At 43.9% G+C, this 18,121-nt stretch overlaps 1 non-coding gene across 1 annotated transcript; it reads right to left on the bottom strand.

Annotated features, from left to right (window-relative positions):
* Positions 1-17,621: 17,621 nt before the first annotated feature.
* Positions 17,622-17,728, bottom strand: LOC112580726. The gene has a single exon (XR_003105065.1). It is a non-coding gene; the product is annotated as a U6 spliceosomal RNA (small nuclear RNA).
* Between the last annotated feature and the right edge of the window lie 393 nt (positions 17,729-18,121).

Genomic DNA, 18,121 nt, shown 5'->3' with positions numbered 1-18,121 from the left:
GTTCAAGCTGGTTTTAGAAAAGGCAGAGGAACCAGAGACCAAATTGCCAACATCCGCTGGATCATCGAAAAAGCGGGAGTTCCAGAAAAACATCTACTTCTGCTTTATTGACTATGCTAAAGCTTTTGACTGTGTGGATCACAACAAATTGTGGAAAATTCTGAAAGAGAGGGGCATACTAGACCACCTGACCTGCTTCCTGAGAAACTTGTATGCAGGTCAAGAAGCAATAGTTAGAACTGGACATGGAACAATAGACTAGTTCCAAATTGGAAAAGGAGTACATTGAGGCTGTATATTGTCACCCTGCTTATTTAACTTCTATGCAGTGTACATCATGAGAAACACTGGACTGGAAGAAACACAAGCTGGAATCAAGATTGCTGGGAGAAATATCAATAATATCAGATATGCAGATGACACCACCCTTATAGCAGAAAGTGAAGAGGAACTCAAAAGCCTCTTGATGAGAGTAAAAGAGGAGAGTGAGAAAGTTGGCTTAAAACTCAACATTCAGAAAACTAAGATCATGGCATCCAGTCCCATCAGTTCATAGCAAATAGATGGGGAAACAGTGGAAACAGTGTCAGACTTTATTTTTTTGGGCTCCAAAATCACTGCAGATGGTGACTGCAAGCCATGAAATTAAAAGACGGTTGTCCTTGGAAGAAAAGCTATGACCAACCTAGACAGCATATTAAAAAGCAGAGACATTACTTTGCCAACAAAGGTCTGTCTACAAAGCTATGGTTTTTCTAGTAGTCATGTATGGATGTGAGAGTTGGACTACAAAGAAAGCTGAGCGCTGAAGAATTGATGCTTTTGAAATGTGGTGTTGGAGAAGACTCTTGAGAGTCCCTTGGACTGCAAGGAGATCCAACCAGTTAATCTTAAAGGAAATCAGTCCTGAATATTCATAGGAAGAACTGATGCTGAAGCCGAAACGCCAGTACTTTGGCCACCTGATGTGAAGAACTGACTCATTGGAAAAGCCCCTGATGCTGGAAAAGATTGAAGGCAGGAGGAGAAGGTGACGACAGAGGGTGAGATGGTTGGATGGCATCACTGACATGATGGACATGAGTTTAAGTAGGCTCCAGGAGTTGGTGATGGACAGGGAGGCCTGGTGTGCTGAAGTCCATGCGGTGACAAAGAGTTGGACACGACTGAGTGACTGAACTGAACTGAACTGACCCAGTTCAATCTGGGCTTCCATGGTAGCTCAGCTGGTAAAGAATCCGCCTGCAACGTGGGAGACTTGGGTTCGATCCCTGGGTTGGAAAGATCCTCTGGAGATAGGAGTGTCTACCCACTCCAGTATTTTGGCCTGGAGAATTCCATGGGTAGAGGAGCCTGGCAGGCTACAGTCCATGGGGTCTCAAAGAGTCAGACATGACAGAGTGACTTTAAAAAACAAACAAAAAAACCTCCACTTCAATCTAGTACTCATCCAAGGGTCCAGTAATTCTTTCGCTTTGTTTCCTTGCATATCCATTAAGGTTTTGCTCTGACTCAACCTGCCCTTCTCTGTTCTTTGTGCTCTCAATGCTCTGCAAGCCCCATGGCTTCTGATCTTTACCCCTCTTTTAACATTGGTTTCATTGAATCTGGCCATCGGCTTGTGAGTCTTCTCCTTTAAACCATGAGCTCCTTGAAGGAAAAAATGGTGACTTTTGACTCTGTCTTTAAGGCATCAGGTGGGCTTGAGAAGAAGACAAACATGAGTGTAACAGTCCTGGCTCACAGGACTGGGTGATTACTTCAGATGTTTCTGAGCTAGCCACTGATAATTAGGGGACCCAGAGCTAGGCTTCCAGTGGTTGTCCATGTACTGAAAGCAGCAAGCAGTAGGCTTGACTGGCAGCTCAGAACTGTGGCCTGAATGGGGCTTCTAGTTACGGGACTGGAAATAAAGGCCATTGTGACTAGTTCACGTGGCCTGTCTTTTCAGTTGTGGCAGATGATGCATTGCTCGGCTTCAGGGAGGGACCCTGGACTTGGAACCTGACGATGTATGTGGACCCAGCAAGCCATCTAACATCTCTGAACTCTAGCCTTCCACTGTGTTAAAAAACAAAGCAAAACACAATTATAAGTTGTTTGGGAATATAAATAAGATCATGGATAAACTTGCAAGTAAATGTTATTCAACTTCAATGTGTAATGTAAAATAATTGGGCAGTTATAAGTCACATACCTCTGGGGTAGCCCTGCTCTCTGTTCCGTATCTATTATTCTTTAATGCATGGTGGTGAGAAATGAATGCCAAGAAATGAAAGTAAAGTCAATCCAAGTCAGTAGGAGGGTTTTTATGATGATCACTTCCGGTCCAGTGGTTATCTTTTGTTCACTGAGAGTTAGGCTAGGGTAGAGTGTCTCAGACCTTGTTCACTAAGAGTGAGGTTAGGGTAGCGTGTCTCAGACCTTTGTTTTTTCACCAAGAGTGAGGCTAGGGATGTGTATCTCAGACCACTGTGTAGTTGCCCAGCCCCTGGGGAGCTTGTGAAAATACAGTCTCTCATTCAGTCGCTTTTGGCTGGGACCTGAAATTCTGCATTTCTAGCAAGTTCCCGGATGATGCGGATCCTGCCGGGTGGAGGACCACACTTTGAGTAGCAAGGAGCAGGGCAATACCCTGGGATTCGCTCACTCAAATACTCTGGTTTTCTCTAAGGATCTACGTTCAGGATTTTCCCAAGGCTAGCTTGCAGCTCTAACTTCTCTTTTCTTTTTTTGCGAATAATTCATTTTCTTCAGGTCAGAATTCACAGTGAAGAATCTTCTCAGGGCAACCCAAACAGGATGGAGACAGTAAGACAGAGGGAAATTCCTGCTTTGATGAACCGTTTCTTCAACCAATAAACGTGCTGACCCAGGGGCTTTTGTCCCACCAGACTTTAATTTACACATTTCCAGTCTAGCACTACAGATCAATCTAGGACTCATCTAGTTAGTTGGTCAGTCGTGTCTGACTCTTTGTGACTGTAAAGGAAACCCCACCAGGCTTTTCTGTCCATGGGATTCTCCAGGCAAGAATACTGGAGTGGGTTGCCATGCCCTCCTCCAGGGGATCTTCCTGACCGAGGGACTGAACCTGCGTCTCTTGCGTCTCCTGCACTTTGCTCTGATTCTACCTACCCTATTTCTCTTTTCTCTGTGCTCTCAACCCTCTACAAGCCCCATGGCTTCCAATCTTTACCTCTGTTTTAGCACTGGTTTCATTGAATCCAGCCATCCTCTTGTGGGTCTTCTCCTTTACACCATGAGCTCATTGAAGACAAAATGGTGACTTTGGGCTCTGTGTTTTTGAGGTCTTTGACCATGTCTGACATGTGTCACTCCAGTTCTAGCAAATGACTGGTTTGTTGGAACAAATGACCAATCTGTTTCAACAAACACCCTTTTGCTGCTGCTGCTACTGCTAAGTCACTTTAGTTGTGTCCGACTCTGTGCGACCCCATAGACAGCAGCCCACCAGGTTTAAACAAACACCCTTTTGCTAATCCTCATTTATTCTTCTTAACAACTCCATGAATTTTTGCTGTCTCTCCTCTTCATAGACCTGGTAATGGGAGCTTAGAAATGTTAAGTGCCATACATAAGCAAGTGATGGAATTGAGTCTGGGTGAAGGTATGTCTGGCTTGCTGGTCCAATTTCTTTCTGACCACTTTGGAATGACTGAATGAATAAATGCATCCATAGTGAACTTTGTTTACCATGACCTGCAGAGTGTAGGTGGTTAATCACAGCTTTGGCCAGACATGTCAACATCCAGAGTGATGGTTTCCAAGTGCTGGTCCTTGGGCCAGTGCCAGGTCAGGACCAAAGATTCACCAGTCTTTGATAGGAGGAAAATATGAGCATAAAATTAAATTTATATAATTAAAGAACTGCCTTCATGATGAGACCATGTCAATTCTTTTCTGATATTCAAGTGACCTTCTTTTCACAAGATAATGCAAGAATAATCATTAGTTATGACTATATTTTAACATTCTTACGAGGAAAATTAGACCAACCCCACTGAGTTGAAAATCCTACTTCTTAAAAGTGTACCAACACTTAAAAGTAGGACTTCTGTGAAGTCCCCAAATCTGGGAATGACTGCTTTAGAGAAAGTTAATAAACGACCGACAACAGAGCCTCTATTTGAGGGTAAAAAGGCAGACGCCGTCAATGGATGACTTTGAGATTGTAATAAAATTTCCTGCTCATAAATATCTTTTTTTTCCACTTTGCCTTGCTGACTCTGAGCAGCTGTTGATAGAAGACCACAAATCCATGAAAGGAACCTCTTTAATTTGGGAAAAAGGGTTGCAGGTTTTCTCTTGTAAAGAGTTCTGTTTAAAGGGGCACTCTTTCAGATGCTTGGAGAGCATACATTTCTAAAGACTGAGAGTCAGGCTACCAGAATTTCTGGGACATGGTGAGTTAGGGGTGATGAGAGGGAGGGGAATAGGGCCCTGACCAGGAAGACCAGGGCCATCTGGTTGAAGGATCAGGGCAAGAGAGAGGAAGTCTCAAATAATGGGCACACCCAGAAGAATATTGAACAAAAACCCAGAAGACAGAAGCATGGGAAGGTCAGATTTTCCTTTTTATTCTGTTTCAACCCAAAATCCCCAATCAAAATAAACACAGCCACCAAAAGTCCCATGATATCATCAGGAACTGGACACTGTCTGCATGGAAGTGTCAGATGAGCTGAGGGAATTCTTCCAGCTTCTCTAATTCAGAGAGGAGTCAGGCAGGCTCTCTTTCTCATTGTGTTCATATCATGGTCTGGTGATTGGAATGACTGACAGGATAAGTACAGGTAATTATTACATCTTTTCCTTACATTTCACAACATTCAGCCCTACCTAACAGAATTGATCTGGCGCCTACGAGTATGAAAAGAACATCCATGTGTAGAGCAGTGGATCACAAAATTAAAAAAAAGGTGAGAAGGCCCCACAACTCCAAGAAAAGCTCGGTGTGTGTGGGACCTCATTTTTATTGTCCCCTTGGTGAGTCATGAATCACAGCACCCAATAAACTCTCGGCATACTTTTCAGATGAGCAGAACTCACCATCCTGATAGTAACATTATCTTTCATTGCTAAGTAGCTCAAAAGTTAAAAAGCCATCTTTGTAAGGTAACAAACATCAGAGCAACATCAGACTGTATATGATTAGAACAATAACCTTGCTGTAGAATGGGTTTATTATATCTATTGTGTAACTGCATTTTTTTTTTTTCTGATCCAGCTACTGTGGACATTAGTAATGACAGAGAATCAAATCTGGTGTTATTCCACATCTGTAAATTTTTCAGTAATTATAAGGAGTCAAGGATTTCTGGCTAGTGAAGGAGAGAATGGTCCAGGAATATCCCTTCACTATGAGAGAGCTACTTAACGGTGGCCTGGTGGTTAAGAGTCTGCCTGCTACAGCAGGAGACATGGGTTCAATCCCTGGGTCAGGAAGATTCCCTGGAGAAGGAAATGGTAACCCACTCCAGTATTCTTGCCTGGAAATTCCATGGACAGAGGAGCCTGGCAATCTATAGTCCCTGGCATCACAAAAGAGTCAGACACGACGTAGTGATTAAACAACAATGAGAGACCTGACCCCACAATTGAGCCTAAATGTGCATGTCTTGATTGATTTGTGGTTAAGTGTGGGATTGAAGTGTTCACAGATTTTGCTTGTGAGCGGATCTTTCCATTGAACACACCATGCCAATGCCCTAAAGTGTCTTTCTCCCAGGAAAGTGTCTGAGATATGGGAATGTGATGGCAAGTAAGATGGAACCTCTACTCTTATGCGAACTAGATGGAAATGTAAGATGCTTTTGTACCTGAATGTAAGATGCTTTTGCACACATGGAAAACAATGTGTGGAGGGAGATACTGAGGAAGTGAGAAGGGCAAGTGAGAAGAGTAAGGTCTTGGAGGCAGCTTCATGGAATGTGTGGTATTTCCACTGAGCCTTTGGGGATGGTGTCTAGGAAGTTGATTGGTTAACACTGACTATCTTGGTAAAGATTAGGGCACATCAAGATGTAGAGGAGTACATTCCTGAACTGTGAAGTAACATGAAAGTCCAGGCTTTTTCCACGGGGTCACATGGGCAGGTGGGACATAGGGATCCTAGTGATAAGACTTGGAGAGACAGGCTGAAGACACGATGGTGGTAGGAACTTTGAAATCAGACGGAAGAGCTTGGCTTTTGTTCTGTCCATGACTATTGCAGGCAGATACTCTTATTTGCCTACCCAGTAGCTATGACTTGCTTGCTTTTTTTCCTTTTGCTAACAGAGCCACAATGATCATAAACTTCCCATTTTATAGGCAATCAGCATCTGTAAAATGGTTTTGTGGGTGTTTGATCAGAGGAATAGTGCTTGAGTTGATTTGTCCTTTATACGGACAACCCTGGTCAGGGGGTGGTGGGTGGAGAGTGTGGAGGAGGGAGAAAACCTTGACCAGCCAAAAAGATAAAAATGAAGGCCATGGGGCATAGCAGCAGTAAGACTCACCCAAGAACCTTCTAGAATCTAAAAGCGTACAAAAATCACCTCCAAAAGAGTAGAAAGTGAATAACTTCCTAACCACTCTGGAATGATAAGAACACATTCATTTTAATTTGGTTCTTTCTAAGGGACAGCATAAACCACCATGGAACTCTAAGATCTGTACTAACCAAGGGGAGAGGCCACCAGAAGGCTCTCACCATGTGCTTTGCCCTGTGCTCTGGGCAGAAGCAGTAACTGTGTTAAACATAAAGGGACTGTGCTGTGCTGAACTGTGTATCTACCAAAAGATGTGCTCCATGCCCCTGGTACCTGCGAACGTAACTTACTTGGAAATAGAGTCTCTGTAGATGTAATCAAATGAAGATGAGGTTTAAGAAAGTAAATGCTAAGACTACTCATTACATGGAAAAAAACTGTGTTTTTTCTTCTTTTGTATCCATCTGAGATGAAAGATGTTAACTAAATTAATTGTAGTAATTATTTCACAATATATGCAATTCATCATGCTGGACATGTTAAACTTACAGTGCTGTATGTCAGTTATGTCTCAATAAACCTGGAAAAAAGTTTAAGATGAAGTCACACTGGATTGAAAGACATTTTATTTAAAATGTGTCTCATAAGCAGCATATAGATAGCTTGTCATTCAGCATGACAATCTTCATCTTATCATTACAGTGATTGGCCTAGGTGCTAGCTTCATAAGATTGCTGTAAGAAATCAACAAAAACTAAATGACTTTGCTGAAACTTATTCTCTCAAAAGCATGGATGCTAGAAGTTCAAAATCAAGGTGTCAGCAGGGCCAGGCTTCCTTAAAAGACTCTAAGAAAAAAATACTTCACATGTTGTATCTTCTGAGGGTTGCAATAATTCTTGGTTTTCCTTGGCTTGTGGCAGAATAATGCCAATCTTTGCTCCATTGACCTTTTTGTACAAAAAAACAAAAACAAAACAAAACCCAAAACCTAACCCCTGTTCAGTTCAGTTCAGTTCAGTTGCTCAGTCGTGTCCGACTCTTTGCAATCCCATGAATCGCAGCACGCAAGGCCTCCCTGTCCATCACCAACTCCCGGAGTTCACTCAGACTCACGTCCATCGAGTCAGTGATGCCATCCAGCCATCTCATTCTCTGTCATCCCCTTCTCCTCCTGCCCCCAATCCCTCCCAGCATCAGAGTCTTTTCCAATGAGTCAACTCTTCGCATGAGGTGGCCAAAGTACTGGAGTTTCAGCCTCAGCATCATTCCTTCCAAAGAAATTCCAGGGCTGATCTCCTTCAGAACGGACTGGTTGGATCTCCTTGCAGTCCAAGGGACTCTCAAGAGTCTTCTCCAACACCACAGTTCAAAAGCATCAATTCTTCGGCGCTCAGCCTTCTTCACAGTCCACCTCTCACATCCATACATGACCACTGGAAAAACCAAAGCCTTGACTAGATGGACCTTTGCTGGCAAAGTAATGTCTCTGCTTTTGAATATGCTATCTAGGTTGGTCATAACTTCCCTTCCAAGGAGTAAGCATCTTTTAATTTCATGGCTGCAGTCACCATCTGCAGTGATTTTGGAGCCCAAAAAATAAAGTCTGACACTATGTCCACTGTTTCCCCATCTATTTCCCATGAAGTGATGGGACCAGATGCCGTGATCTTCGTTTTCTGAATGTTGAGCTTTAAGCCAACTTTTTCACTCTCCACTTTCACTTTCATCAAGAGGCTTTTGAGTTCCTCTTCACTTTCTGCCATAAGGGTGGTGTCATCTGCATATCTGAGGTTATTGATATTTTTCCCGGCAATCTTGATTCCAGCTTGTGCTTCTTCCAGCCCAGTGTTTCTCATGATGTACTCTGCATATAAGTTAAATAAGCAGGGTGACAATATACAGCCTTGACGTACTCCTTTTCCTATTTGGAACCAGTATCTGTATCTGGGTCCAAATCTCCTCTTCTTCTAAGGACACCAGTCATTGGATTTAAGGCCCATCCTAATCCAGTGTGGGCTTCCCTGGTGGCTCAGATGGTAGAGGGTCTGCCTGCAAAGCAGGAGACTGGGTTCAATCCCTGGGTCAGGAAGATCCCCTGGAGAAGGGAACGGTAACCCACTCCAGTGTTCTTGTCTGGAGAATTCCATGGACAGAGGAGCCTGGTGGGCTACAGTCCACAGGATCAAAAAGAGTGGAATGTGACTGATATGACTTAGCACCCACACACCAGTTACACAGACATTTTATAAAAATAGAGAGGGAAAAGCTTATAGCTTTACTACTTAATTTTGTGACCCTCAATGCTTTGGCAGCAAGGTATTAGTGCCAGAGAAGAGGAAGAAAGGGATCAGGACACTTAGGATTTGAGGGGCTCAAGAAATATATAAACCAAGACAAAATCAGAATTATAAATGCAAAGATCGATTTGAGGGGACAGTGGTTAAGAAATCATAGCAGTGTGAACCGTGGAGCCAGTGTGCATGATGACCACAGATTGGAGTCAGAGTCCAGACCCCAGGAAGCCTCAGGTCTCTGCCTCATAACAGGTGAGAGGTGAGACTGTAAAAAGAAAAATGAGATAAGGAGTTGGCTCATGGAAAATTCCGAGAGGCACAGAGGTTAAGCGTGTGGACTTCGGAGTCACACTGTCTAAATTTGAATCCACTCGCCTGTGTTACCGCAGGCACGGAACCTAACCTCTCTGTGCCTCCTCCAAGTCCTGAGGCTTAAACAAATTCGTAAGATTCCTGATGCTTGCTATTCTAGGAAGAAGCATGTCAGGCATCTAGTGGTTGGTGTCTAGGCAGTGGAAGGTATTAGCAAAGGCCAGGGCAATATAGAGGGTGCCTGGTTAGGGACATCTGGGCCTTCAGGTCCTCTTCAGAGCACGAGAGAGCTCCAAGACAGGTGGCCTCTGGAGGGCCTGGGGCAATGAGTAAGAAACCAGAGTGTGAAGCAGAAGTTCTCCTTTCTCAGACTCAGTGTAACCTCCATCATCAGCTTTGTCCGTCTTTTAAACTTACTGACCTTTTTCTGATGATGAAGGTTCTACATTGCAGCATTATTTGTAGTAGCTACAGACTGGAAAGAACCTGAATGTCAGTAAGGGAATAGATTAATTGTGGTTTATTTGATTAATACTCTACAGCAGTTTTCCCAGGTGGCTTGGTGGTAATGAGCCAATGCAGGAGACGCAAGAGACGCGGGTTGGATCCTTGGGTCAGGAAGAGCCCCTGGAGGAGGAAATGGCAACCCACTCCAGGATTCTTGTCTGGAAAATTTCCATGGACAGAGTAGCCTGGCAGGCTACAGTCCATGGGGTTGCAAAGAGTTGGACGCGACTGAGCATGAACACATGCATGCACTACAGCAGCTAAGGTAAATAAATTAGTTCCATACATAGCAACCCGAATGGCTCTTGAAAATATACTGATAGTGAAACAAGTAAGTGACAGTGTGATCACGTTTATGTAAACAAATTACATGATGTATATGAAAGCGCAATGTACAGAAAAGTATACAATCAGAAATTAGATGGATGCATTCTCAAGAAGAGAGGGGTCTGGACTAGGAACAAAGTACACTCCAACTTCATCTAGAACATCTGTTGTTGGTGTTCAGTTGCTAAGCTGTGTCTGACTCTTTGTGACCCCATGGACTGTAGCATGCCAGGCTCCTCTGTCCTCTACTATCTCCCAGAGTTTGCTCAAATTCATGTCCATCAAGTCAGTGATGCCATCCAACCATCTCATCCTCTGGTGTCCCTTTCTCCTCCTGCCTTCAATCTTTCCCAGCATCAGGGTCTTTTCTAATGAGTCGGCTCTTTGCATCAGGTGGCCAAAGTATGCTGAGCTTCAGCTTCAGCATCAGTCCTTCCACTGAATATTCAAGGTTGATTTCCTTTAGGATTGACTGGTTTGATCTCCTTGCTCTCAAGAGTCTTCTTCAGCACCACAGTTCGAAAACATCAGTTCTTTGGCACTCACCCTTCTTTATGGTCCAGCTCTCACATCTGCACACGACTACTGGAAAAACCATAGCTTTGACTAGATGAACCTTTGTCAGCAAAGTGATGCCTCTCCTTTTAATGTGCGGCCTTATTGCTGTTGTTCAGTTGCTCACTCGTGTCTGACTCTTTACGCTGTATATGTTTGTCATAGCTTTCCTTCCAAGGAACAGCCTATTGCTTCATTAAATTTTTGAAGCAAAAAACAAAAGTTAATTTTGGGTGGAGGGTCCATTATTTTCCTCTACTTTCTTCTATTTTTAAAAACGTTTCCTGCCCATTGTAGAAAATAAAGTATAGGAAAAGAAAGTAACTAGCATGTAGATATTATCGCTGTTATCATTTTGTCGAATTACTATGTGTATGTAGATGTGTATTTAAAATTATACTGTCTGTATAGACAGTTTTGTAAGATGTTTTTTAAACTTGATGGATTATATTTTCCTGTCATCAAATGTTCTTTAAAGATATGATTTTCAATGACTGCAAAATAGTTCATCTTCTGTATATGCTATAATTATTCCATCATTTTCCCATGACTGGATCTATAAACTGTTATAAACTATTGGGTTAGTCAAAATTTTCATTTGTGCTTTTCTGTAACATCTTGCAGAAAAACTCAAATGAAATTTTTAGGTTTTTGGCCAACTCGGTACATCTGACTTTTTGGCTCTGTAAATAATGAGACTTTATTATATAAATATATATTTATATAATACAATAATTATATAAATTATTGTTTAAGTAATTATATAATTATATATAACCTACATAATTAACTAATAATATAATTAATATGTAATTGGCATAATTATTATATAATTGTATATTTCTGATTATTCCATTAAGATACATTTCTAGGAATAGAATTATGGGTTCAAGATGTATGGGCATTTTAAAGGTTATTGATAAGTAAACTCCATGGACTGTAGCTCACCAGGCTCCTCCGTCCATGGAATTCTCCAGGCAAGAATACTGCAGTGGGTTGCCATTCTTCTCTCTAGGGGATCTTACTGACTGAGGGACTGAAGCTGAGTCTTCTGCATTGCAGGCAGATTCTTTAACATCTGAGCCACTAGGGAGGCCCATTGGTACAGATTGACAAATTAGTTTCCAAAAGACAGGAACAGTTGACACTCCCTCCAGTTCTATATGAGGTAGCTGCTGATCTTGAAGAAAGTGAAAGAAAGAAAGTGAAGTTGCTCAGTCGTGTCTGACTCTTTGTGATCCCATGGACTGTAGCCCACCAGGCTCTACTGTCCATGGGATTCTCCAGGCAAGAGTACTGGAGTGGGTTGCTATTTCCTTCTCCAGGGGATCTTCCCAACCCGGGATCAAACCCGGGTCTCCCGCATCGTAGGCAGACGCTTTTACCTTCTGAGCCACCAGGGAATTCTGATCTTAAAGTTCCATAAGTTGGATAAAACTCCTAACCTACTCCACATCCACCGCAAATTTGATTTTCCTGGTCCTCCAGTCTTATTTTCTTTTGGATTTCCTCTAGCGGTGGTTTCGAGCTCAGGAAGACAGTGGCCTCTGGCTGGAAGACAGGCGTGGTGGGCGATTCCCCTAATATTTGCTCCCATGGGAGGCTCTCTGAGCCAACCTCCTCCCTCCAAGGAGCTCAGTCACTTCCAGGCATTGGGGTGAGGGCCAGTCTTATTACTGCTCAGCACCTCCTACTCTGTGGCTGACACCTACGCTGCAGCCCGCCTTCAGAGGAAAGACAACCTGTTATTTTGTACTTGCTGCTGTCTTATATCAATAGGAAGCCAGTGATGCTGTTCTCAGCAAAAACACAGATTCACCCTAAGAAGCTGTCCTTTCCGAAATGGGATAATCCTGCCCTGGTGTTCCCTGACTGGCAAGAATCACTTCCATATGGGAACATCTGTCTGTATCTGAAATTGATTCTAGTCACGGGACTACTGATGAGTATCAGATGGTTCAGTAGAAGAATTAATGGTTTAATCCTGGCTTATCAGTTGATGGGTAACATATATTTACTGGGCTTTCCCTGGTGGCTCAGCGATAAAGAATCTGCCTGCTGATGCAGGAGACATGGGTCCCATCCCTGGGTTGGGAATGTCCTCTGGAGAAAGAAATTGGCAACCCACTCCAGTATTGTTTCCATGGGAAATCCCATGAAAACAGGAGCCTGGTGTTCTGCAGTTCATGGGGTCACAGGATCAGACCAAATAACAAAACAACAAACATGTGTTTGTTACAGACCGTGTATTTACTTCTACGATATCTGTAGAGAGAAGCCACAACTATTATGAATGAGTGTCTTACCTTGTGATACTGTGCTGCTTTTAAACCTACATTGACATAAGGCAAATTATTTGCACACTTCACTATCATCATACAATTTCAGATATTAAAAAAAAAAAAAAAAGTAGCTGCCTCCTACTGCTCTTTGGTTAAATAGCCACATCCTCAGCATGACCCTCAAGCCTGTCTGGTTTGACTGTGGGCAAACTCCCCTCTTCAAAACCTCTTTCACCTTCTTCCCAGATCTTAAATTCAGCATTCTCCCTCTGACCTCAGGGCTTTTGCACATGCAGTTTCCACAATATGGGATAGTCTGCTTCCTCCTGCATTGTTCCAGACCTAGCAGATCTCACCCCAGGGCACTCCTTTGCCAGTCTTAGTAGAATCTTTTAGATGAGCTAAAAAAAAACATCTTCAGAAAAAGCTGTCCCTCAGACCCCAGACTATGTGTGGACCCTCTGATTAATATTATCATAACATGGTGTGTTTTTGCTTGTGATGATTTGTAGTTTGCCATTCAATGTTTGCCTATGTCATTATTGTTTAAAGTCTGTCTCTCTCATTGCTCTTCTGTGTTCCACGGGCAAAGAGGCTGTTTTTCTTACCATCAGAAGCATGCTGGCCAATAAAATGTGGGGCAGACAGCTGCTGAGTCACCGCTTGTCAAATAAATAAATGGATACCGACTAGTATGGCTGCCGGCTTGGTTGGGTTAGTGCGCTGGCTGAGCATCCTTGCGTGCAATCTCCTCATAAGGCAATGAACTATTTCTCAAGCCATAGAAGAGTGTCATTCAGAGTGGAGCCTTTATGACAGCCGGGCAGGTTTTTTACCTGCTTTCTTGCCTACTTGTGATGGGAAAGTGTTACTTCAACTGCCTCGCATTTAAAAACAAAGACAATGTCTTCACTTTTCCTCCATCCTGAGACATCAACATCATCATTATTATTTTGTTTAGGAAGCACATTTTTTTTTTAAATTTACTTTTTGCTGCTGCTGCTAAGTTGCTTCAGTCGTGTCCGACTCTGTGGGACCCCATAGACAGCAGCCCACCAGGCTCCCCCGTCCCTGGGATTCTCCAGGCAAGAACACTGGAGTGGGTTGCCATTTCCTTCTCCAGTGCATGAAAGTGAAAAGTGAAAGTGAAGTTGCCCAGTCGTGTCTGACTCTTAGCGACCCCATGGACTGCAGCCTGCCAGGCTCCTCCGCCCTGGGATTTTCCAGGCAAGAGTACTGGAGTGGGGTGCCATCGCCTTCTCCGAATTTACTTTTTGGTTGGAGGGAAATTACTATACAATGTTGTGTTGGTTTCTGCCACACAGCAGTGCAAATGAGCCATAATTTTACAGATTTCCCCTCCCTCCTCAGCCTTCCTCCTCTCCCCCCATCCCATCCTTCTAGTTCATCACAGAGTGCTATTTTGGGCTCCCTGTGTTATATAGCAACTTCTAACCAGCTATCAATTTTATACATGGTAATGTATATATGCTAAGACATCATTAGGAAATGACATAATTTAATAGTAACTTTTCAGAGGGAAAAACCAAATATATCCCCCAAATATTGCTCCCACATTAAATATATATTGATTGTAAAACACCCAATCCTGGATGTGTTAACATGTTATAAAAAGGTGAACATCTTTGAATTTAGACAAAATTGGCAGTCCTACCACAAAGGCTGGTTATGAATATTAAAACAGATGAAGGCATGTGAAGTGTATTGCTAAGTGTCTGGTACACAGTGTTCAATAAAATGATACTTATTAGTAAGCTTATTACTATTATTCCTATCATTTTACTTTGAGAGGATTAACTTGAGTTTATCCTGTGGGTTGTAGATTCCCAGTGACGTTAAGGGGCCCATGTTCTTGTTGGGGAGGAAAAAAGTTTCCTTTACCTTTCTAGTTTCTTCTGCCTGCTTTAAGAACTAAATTAACAGGAGACAGATTAACAGGAGAAAATCAAACAAATGTTTAATAACATGTATTCATGGGAGAAACCTAGGAAAAGTGAGTAAGTCACCCAAATGACTAAATCCCTCACCTTAAATGCCATCCTCAGCTAAAGAGAAAAGAGGACGTTGAGGGTAGGGGGTGCCTGTTATCAGAGGTGACCAGGAGGAGCGCGGTGAACAAGGCTAAGGCTGTTGTGCAGATTTACTTCTGTAGAGACTTGCTTATCCTTCTTTTCCTGGTCCAGGCAGGGAGACACCTTTACAAGTGGAGAATTCCCTTATAATTGTAAATATTTCTTACAAAAGGGTGACTTCTACTTGATTTTCAGAGTTTTTCCCCTTGTCTGCCATTTCTTAGAAAATATGCTCAGTCGATCAGTCCTGTCCCACTCTTTACGACCCCATGGACTGCAGCCTGCCCTCCAGGCTCCTCTCTCCATGGGATTTTCCAGGCACGAATACTGGAGTGGGTTGCCATGTCCTCCTCCAGGGGATCTTCCCCACCCAGGGATCAAACCCGCATCTCTTGCGTGTCCTGCATTAGCAGTCGGATTTTTTACCCGTAGCCTACCTTAACCAGCTTAAGATAATTAATATGCCAAAGTGACATATTTAAGGGTGTCAAATTCTGCTCCCCTCCACCTTGCATGTCTGGGTGAATGCAGTCTCCTCTCAGTACTCAGGCCTCAGTAAGACACAGTGACACACAGGAGCTAGGCATCACCGTGGAGGTCCCGGAGCAACCTGAACTGGGAATCCCAAGCTGTTTGGACCACACCTCCAGTGTGATCAGGAACGAAGGGAAAGAAACCCGGAGGGTGAGTCTCTAGCCTTCCTCGGACAGTCAGCACTCCCTCTCCAGCTCCTTTTCTAAAGAAAAGCCCCCTTTTGGTGGGCCAGGATGTTCGTGTCATCTTTTCTATGTCTTCACAAAATAACAGGGGAGTGTATTTATTCCAAGAGATCTCGGTTGGGCATTTCCGGTCGCATTGCTGCCCCCTGGCCCGGACTTTCCTGGCTCTCCCCCAGGCAGTCACTTCCCACCCCCCTCCACACTTTCCGGCCTGCAGCCCTCCCAGTTTAATTCAATTCAGTACAAACAAGCGCCTGCTGTCCTTGGAGTCACTCCTCTAACTTTAGGTGGGTCCCCTTCTCACTCCCTTTCCCAGTCTGGCTGAAAAAGCTCACCGTCATGGGAAACATTATTCTTATTCACAGGGAGGGAATAGTCACTGCCCTTGGTTAGTTTGGTGTGTGAAGCTCTCCCAAGTCAGAGCCCATTCAAACGTCCCAGACTTTCTTCTGCTTCCCCCTGTTCTATACCTGACTCCCTGCCCGTCCCATCTCTCACTCTCTTCTGCTTTCTGGAATAATCTCCTTCACTCCTATCTCCCTTAACACTGCTGAGGCTTGTCCTGCAGCACTTGATTCTATGTTTCTTGCTTGGGGTGTAGTCAGACATGCACACAGCTGGTGACTCTTCTAGATGATAAACTCTTTGAAAGCAGAAAATCCACTTTACTTCTTATATTGTAATTTTACATGGAGAAATGAGTAAATGACCTTTTGGTTTCTTAAACATCAAAAGGAACAGTAATTATGTGTCGCAGAAATTAAATCTGCAAGAAAAAAAAAGGTGCCCAGTGGAGGGATCTTTGTTGAGCAAGTCATTTCTTCCTCTGTGTGTTCTCCGTCTGAACTCATTTAATGGTGCAAAGGGGCTTTTTTCTCTGGTGGGCAGAGCAGAGAGGTAAATGCTGACAGATGATGCTATTTTGGGCTTCCCAGGTGGCATGAGTTGTAAAGAATTCGCCTTCCAGTGCAGGAGGCTCGGGTTTGATCCCTGGGCCGGGAAGATCCCCTGGAGAAGGAAATAACAACCCACTCCACTATTCTTGCCTGGAGAATTCCATGAACAGAGGAGCCTGGTGGGTTCTAGTCCATGGGGTGGCAAAGAGTTGGACACGGCTGAGCGACTGATACGACTACGCTGATGCTATTTTAGCTGTGTGTCCATTCATGCATGGATCCCATGCTCAGAAGGCAGCCAATATACTTTGTTAAATCAACACCAGTGCTTTACTGTATGAAGGGTGGGTTGAATTCGAATGTGTTACTGAACCAAACCTGGGTCTGCTTGCCCTCCTGTAGCAGTCAAGCCAATCTGCTGACACCAGCTTGGGATGAAGGAGAGGGTGGTATTTATTATAAGGCTCCAGACGAGGAGTCCATGCATCGTGAATGCTCAAAACTTGAACTCTCTGATGGGTTTCAGGAAAACATTTTTAAAGGCCAGGTGAGGGACGAGGTCACTGGGTCTGTGATAAGCTCGTGCACAGTTCTTTGACTGGTTGATGATGAGGTAATAGGACCATGTCACAGGAGTTACCATTATCAGTCCTTGGGCTCCAGTAGGTCTGGGGGCTACTGCTCATGGTCATTAAGTAGTTAACTTTTTCCATTTCGTGGGAGTTTTGGCATCTGTAAAAGGACTCAAGGCAATTTGCATCAGATACTGTTATCTCGGTAATTCAGAGGGGAGTTAAAGCAGAGGACGTGGGGGGATGGGTCTTTCCTGGGAAGTCTCCCTAGGAAGATGGGATCCGCTGGGAAGGGTCCTGGATTTAGGGCACAGCCAGGCAGGGTTCTGCCTCCCCTGTGCTCAGTTGCTTCAGTCCTGTCCGACTCTCTGTGACCACAGGACCTTTAGCCCACCTGACTCCTCTGTCCATGGGATTTCCCAGGCAAGAATACTGGAGCGGTTGCCATGTCCTCCTCCAGGGGTCTTCCTGGCCCAGGGGTCCAACCAGCATCTCTTAATCTCCTGCTCTGGCAAGTGAGTTCTTCCCAGTGCCACCTGGGAAGCAATTCCCACCCCACCCCCACCAGAGATGGACCGCTTCACAGATTTTCGTGTCATCCTTGCACAGGGGCCATGCTAATCTTCTCTGCCTTGTTCCGATGTTAGTGTATGTGCGGCCGAAGCAAGCACTCTGTCTTCCCCAGCTGCCCTTTTCTCAGCCGCAGTTCCTGAGGGGAAAGAGTAGTCACTCAACATTCTCATCTTTAAGAGCGAAGCTGAGTCTACCTACTTTTAAGGAAACGGGTGTCACAGACAATTTTTCAGAGCCAATGACACTGTGATACCTGCAAGTGGAAGTTCTTGGCGTTTTAGGGCTCCCGAACAAAATAGTTGTGTAGGCAACATAGCCTATTGGGTTTTCCATGTTATGTGTTTTATGGTTCCTTGGAATTTTAGGTGTTCTCTTGAATGTAATGACTTATTGCACATGTCTACTGAAAACAAATGCACAGCCTAAGAGCAGCGAGTTTCAGTTTTGTTTGGGGACCTGACTAAGGACAATGGCCCAGGAGATAGCCTCTC

The sequence above is a fragment of the Bubalus bubalis genome, chromosome 19, assembly GCF_019923935.1.
Source record: "Bubalus bubalis isolate 160015118507 breed Murrah chromosome 19, NDDB_SH_1, whole genome shotgun sequence".
Classification (NCBI taxonomy): domain Eukaryota; kingdom Metazoa; phylum Chordata; class Mammalia; order Artiodactyla; family Bovidae; genus Bubalus; species Bubalus bubalis.
Note: the sequence above shows the minus strand (reverse complement) of the source record. Positions and strands in the feature narration are given on the sequence as shown.